The sequence below is a fragment of the Arachis hypogaea genome, chromosome 13 (assembly GCF_003086295.3).
Source record: "Arachis hypogaea cultivar Tifrunner chromosome 13, arahy.Tifrunner.gnm2.J5K5, whole genome shotgun sequence".
In the NCBI taxonomy this organism is placed as follows: domain Eukaryota; kingdom Viridiplantae; phylum Streptophyta; class Magnoliopsida; order Fabales; family Fabaceae; genus Arachis; species Arachis hypogaea.
Window position 1 is genome coordinate 82,430,172 of NC_092048.1, and position 6,376 is coordinate 82,436,547.

Consider the following 6,376-nt stretch of genomic DNA (forward strand, 5'->3'; position numbering starts at 1 on the left):
AATGTTAACAAAATGTTAATGAAACAAAGTATGAACATCCAACAGTATGATTTATGCAAATTATGGTTTTAGTTATATTACTTGAATGCTATGAATGGAAGATGTCTCATGAAATTTTGCAAGACTTTGATGCATTTGTTTGGATGATTTCAGGGAAGAAGAGGCTAAGCAAGGAAGCAACAAAGTCAATAAAGGAAGCTTGAATATCACATGTGGAGTTTAAGTTCCAGTTTAAGCCTAAACTGGAGCTTAAACGCCAGAATCATGAAGGCTAAGAAATGCTGGAATTGAAGTTTAACCTCCAGTTTAACCTTAAACTGGAGGTTAAACGCCAGAATGAAAAGTCTCACCAAAGAAGCATTCCACGTTTAACCTCCAGTTTGACCTCAAACTGGAGGTTAAACGCCAGAATGATAATGCCACTCAGGAAGGAGTTCCACGTTTAACCTCCAGTTTAACCTTAAACTGGAGGTTAAACGCCAGAATGGGAAAAGCACCAGGGAGCCATTTCCACGTTTAAGCTCCAGTTTGACCTCAAACTGGAGCTTAAACGTGTTCGACCAAGTTTTCTCCTCCAGGGTTGCTCTCTCCATTTCCACGTTTAAGCTCCAGTTTGACCTCAAACTGGAGCTTAAACGTGTTCGACACCTCCAGGGCTACCCTTCTAAGCTTCCACGTTTAACCTCCAGTTTAACCTTAAACTGGAGGTTAAACGTGTTCGACCTCCAGGATGCCTACTTCCATTTCCACGTTTAACCTCCAGTTTAACCTTAAACTGGAGGTTAAACGTGTTCGACCTCCAGGGCTGCCCTTCCTATATCCACGTTTAAGCTTCAGTTTAACCTTAAACTGAAGCTTAACGTGTTTGACTACATGACTCTCCAGGGCTGCCTTCTTCCATTCCACGTTTAAGCTTCAGTTTAACCTTAAACTGAAGCTTAAACGTGCTTCTACAAAAGCCTCACTGGAAGTGTCTGGCGTTTAAGCTGCAGTTTAAGCTTGAACTGCAACTTAAACGCCACTCTTGGAAAAGGTTTCTGGACCAAAATATTGTGGTTTAAGTTAGTATTTGAGCACAAACATTAACTTAAACTTATTCTGGTATGAAACCCAATTGAATATCATGTTTATGGGATTGGGCCTGAAGGATTGATGAGTCTGAAATTTCAATTTATTGAGTCATGTGCCATTATTTGATTATCACTAAGTTGGCTCAATGAATGTTACAGAATTTGGATCAGCAGCCTCATCAAGATTATGGATCATAAACCCAAGGCAAAAGGAAAGCAGGGAGAGGCCTCAAAGCCCAAGAAACACAACAGAAGCTCAATATAGAAAGTGTATAAATAGGATAGAATTTAAGTTAGAAAGGAACTTTTACCTTCACTTTTAGCTAGTTTTCATATCTTTGTAATTGAATTCAGAGCTATGACTCACTAAACCCCTTTCATTGGGTTAGGGAGCTCTATTGTAATTCAATGAATCAATAATAGTTTATCTTCTTCTTCAATCTTTTCTCTTGAATTTTGTTAGAAAGCTTCTCGATCTAATTCCATTGGGTAGTTGTCTTGGGAAAGAAACTACCCATAATTGGAATCCTTCGGAACCTTGGGAAAGGAATGGAGGATTCATGCTAGAGAAGCTTTCTCACAGTGAATTGGATTGGGTTTGGATGGATATTGTGACATGTAATCCTACCAAATTGTGGTTCATGAAACTGTGTGGTATAATCAGTGATCGAGCATCATCTCTTCTTATGAACATTTAAACCAAGGGATTGGGAATTTGTTCATTTTTAGAGAGAATTGGTGAACCAAGGGATTGGGATCCAATCATATAAGATTGCCAAGCAAAATTCAATGAACGCATTGCTTGAGGAAGAGATAAACATGTTTTGATTCGGAGATCTCAATATCTCCTATAACCCAATGAATCCCCAATTCTGATTTCCATCTTCTCTTTACATTCTGCAACTCAATTCATGCAATCACCCCCATTCCCTTTTAATTTCAGCAATTTAGTTTCTGCTCTTTAATTCATGCAATTTAAGATTCCGCATTTTCAATTTCTTGTCATTTACTTTTCCCGCCAATTTTACATTCCGCAATTCTCATCTCAATCTTGATTCCGCTCAACTAGAACACACTTCTAATCCGAATTGCTCACTCAACCAATCCTTATGGGATTCGACCTCACTCTATTGTGAGTTTTTACTTGACGATAACCGGTGCACTTGCCGGAAGGAATTTTGCCGATCGTGCAATTTCCTAAATCGTAGCATAACTAGTTTATGCGCATCAAGTTTATGGCGCCGTTGCCGGGGATTGGTTTTCGATTGACAATTCTCCAATTGGAAGTTAACTAGATTGAGCATTTTTTTGTGTTTGATTAATTCAGTACAAGTTACTTGTTGAATTTTAAATTCTGCACTCTGTTACATGCTTTCTTTCTTTATGCCTTTAAATTCAAGCAACTAACTCACTGACTCACTAACTGTTTGAATTAATTCCTCATTGCTCTAACCATACTCTTCCATTAACCAAGAGTATTTCACTTGTTTGTGCCTGTGCTGTGTTCTTGTATGACAGGTAGGAGAGGAGAGACATCAACTCCTCCATATACCGAACCAGAGAGGACCCTTCATAGACTGAGAAGGGAAGCAAGAGGGAAGAGAGTAGTGGGAGAAGAGGAATCCGAAGGAGAATCTGAGGACAATTTTGAGGAAGCTTTAGATCTCAACATGGATAGAGAAGTTCACAACCATGAGAGAGCTGATGGAAACAATGCCATTCCTGAGAGGAGGGTTCTTAGTGAATACATAAACCCAACCTCTGGGAATTGTGGTAGCAGCATCCAGAAACCACCCATTCAGGCCAACAATTTCGAGCTCAAACCACAGCTAATATGACTTGTGGAGAATCATTGTTCATTTGGTGGAAGTGCTAATGAAGATCCCAACCAACATCTCACAAAATTCCTGAGAATTTGTGACACTGTGAAGTCCAATGGAGTCCAGGAAGATGCCTATAAACTGCTTTTGTTCCCATTTTCACTTAGGGACAAGGCAGCTAAGTGGCTGGAATCATTCCCAAGGGGGAGTCTAACAACATGGGATGAGGTGGAAAGCAAGTTTCTGGCACGTTTCTACCCCCCACAAAAGGTCAATAGGCTTCGATCTGAGGTTCAAACTTTTAGACAACAAGATGGTGAAACTCTCTACGAGGCATGGGAGAGATTCAAGGATTTGACAAGGAAATGCCCACCAGACATGTTCCATGATTGGGTGCAATTGCATATTTTCTATGATGGACTCTCTTATGAATCAAGGAAGGCTGTAGACCATTCATCAGGAGGTTCATTGAACAGGAAAAAGACTGTGGAAGAGGCCATTGAGGTGATTGAGACAGTGGCTGAGAATGAGTACTACTATGCATCAGAAAGGCACAACACTAAGGGAGTCATGGAGCTGAACCATGTTGATACAATTCTAGCCCAAAACAAAGTGTTTGCCAAGCAACTAGCAGAGCTTACCAGGCAATTAGAAACAAAGCAAGTGGCTGCAATACACACACAAGATCAAGAGGAAGTAAGCATTGAAGGAGGTGATTGGGAAGAGGCCAACTATGTGGGAAACCAACAAAGGCAATCATATGATCCACACTCCAACACTTACAACCCAGGATGGAAAAATCACCCAAACTTTGGGTGGGGGAACCAACAAACCCAACCACAAAACCACAAACCTTACAACCACAACCAACATAACAATTTCACATACCAAAACTCAAACCAAAGATCATACCAAGCCACACAAAACACTTACCCCCAACCATCATATCATGGCCAAAATAATCAACCTACCCAACTTAATCCGAACCAACAATTTCAAGATCAATTAAACCGGATAGAAGGAATGATGGCAACCATGAGTCAAGACATAACCGAATTGAAAAGCTTCAGGGATGATGTGAGAGCTACCTTAAGAAACCATGGTGAAAAACTCAAGAGGATGGAGTCTCAAGTAGGAGAGCTATCTCAACAGGCCGTCAAATCAACTGCAGTGTTCCCTAGTGACACAGAAAAGAATCCTAAAGGGGAACAAAAGAGAGTGAGATGGGAAGAATGCAAGGCCATCACCATATTGAAGGAAGTTTCAGAAGAAGAAGGAATCAGGCCCTCAGAGCAGGAGCCAGAAATCTTGAAGGAAGGTGTGAAAGAAGTTAAGCAGGAAAGTGGAACTGAGCAAGCCAAGGAACTGCAAAAAGGCATGCTGGAAATATACCAACCAAAAGCACCATTTCCTCAGAGGTTAGGAGGAGGTGAAAAAGGGAAAACCTATTCAAGGTTTTTAGAGACATTTAACTCTCTCCATGTCAATATTCCCTTTCTTGAGATTCTCCATCAAATGCCTACACACATCAAGTATTTAAAGGAATTGTTAAGCAAGAAATGAGTTTTGAAGGGAGGACAAACGGTAACAATGAACAAAGAATGCAGTGCTCTCATCAAGAAGGACACACTCTCTAAGAAAACGGACCCAGGAAGTTTTCATATCCCTTGCATCATAGGGGAAACAAAAATTGACAGAGGATTCTGTGATCTAGGAGCTAGCATAAATGTGATGCCTCTAACTCTTATGAAGAGGCTACAACTGAATGAGGTGAGATCCACTGATGTAATCATACAACTGGCTGACAAAACTCAGAAGCAAGCTGAAGGGGTAGTTGAAAATGTGCTGGTGAAAGTGGGGGATTATTACTTCCCCACAGACTTTGTCATTGTGGACATGGAGGAAAGCTACTTACACCCTATCATTCTGGGCAGACCATTTCTAGCCACTACTAGAGCGCTCATAGATGTAGAACAAGGAGAGCTAATTCTGAGAATACATGATGAACAGCTCATTTTCAAAGTTTTCAAACCTGCATCTGAGCCTGAACCAGAACCTGAAAGGCCTAAGGATGATAGTAGCCATCTGTGTTTGGAGGAAAGTAATCCAGCAGCTGAAACTCTAAAACAGTCCTTGGAAGGCAAACAAGAGTTGCAAGAGTTAAAGCCACAAGAATCAGTGGAAACAGATCAGAAGGATCCTCCTGACATAAGGGTCAATGAAGAAATCCTCAAGAGAAAGGGAAGAGTGATAGGGAGATTGCCAAGAGGGTGGAGAAACAAGAAAATTCCCACTGAAGGTTTTTCTCCGGAAGATAACGTGATATCAAGTCATTATCTGCCAATCCCACCTGGCCTCAAAACCATTCCTTCCCAGCTCCCTCAAGTGTTCACAATCAGGAAAGTTCTTTCTATGGAACATTTAGAGGTCATGAATGAATCAAGTGGGGACGTTTTCACAGTGAGAGGAGAAGACGTCAAGCACTACAATCCACCCTAACAAGGGACAACCGTCAAGCTAGTGACGTTAAAGAAGCGCTTCATGGGAGGCAACCCATGTTTTAATATCCTTACTTTTTTTTGTTTTGTTGTGCATTTAATAAAGCATGGTTTCTTATGCATGAACTTGAATCCTCAGGACAACTGCTGAAAGAGTGCACTAAACATTGCATGTAAAATGCAATTTGCCTCTAAGTTTGGTGTGCCTGAAGGCACCCCAAATTTTATTCAAAATGCATTCAATTTTTAGTGCACAACCAAAGATTAAGTTTGGTGTTCCTCTTTGAACACGGTTCATGAAAAGCACGAAGTTCCTCTAGATTTCGAAATTCATGACAAGTATACCATTCGCATGTTTTAATGCTTTGGTTTCAATTACTTAGGGTAGTAAATTTGTTTAGAATCAAAGAGCCAAGATGACTATGATTTATTAGAATTAAGCACATTCATTAAGGACAACCAATATGGATTTCATGTCATCAGGAGACTTGACCAAACACTAAGTTTGGTGTCCAAATAATAAGTGTGCATACATGTAGAAGTCACGGCTATAAGCTCATAAAGACAATAATTGATTTACATGTGCAAGTACTATTCATAATTCACATGGACCGAAAAATGATAGCAAACTTGTTTGTTTGTGCAGGTACAAAAGAAAAGACAAAAATGGAGGAAAAAGACAAAGGGAGGTACGATGCTTGGTCAAAAAGAAAATTCACAAGTCTTTGAAACTAACACATGGGAAAAGGAAGTTCTGCAAAAAAAGATAGCTACATGTACAACCTAATGCACCCAGAATACTTCCAAGAAAATGAAAAGCAATTCGTCCTTCTCCCTAATTCATATATTTACCATCAAGCCACCCTTCACAAATCACCCTAGCCGTCCATTTTGCACTTACGGGCACTATAAAGAACCACTTGGGGAACAAGTTCAACACCACCAAATCTCCTTCATGCACATTTCCTTCATCATAGCATAAACTATC

At 40.2% G+C, this 6,376-nt stretch overlaps 1 non-coding gene across 1 annotated transcript; it reads right to left on the bottom strand.

Annotated features, from left to right (window-relative positions):
• Nucleotides 1-3,166: 3,166 nt before the first annotated feature.
• LOC112739999 (small nucleolar RNA R71) lies at nucleotides 3,167-3,270 on the bottom strand. The gene has a single exon (XR_003170933.1). It is a non-coding gene; the product is annotated as a small nucleolar RNA R71 (small nucleolar RNA).
• Nucleotides 3,271-6,376: the final 3,106 nt, after the last annotated feature.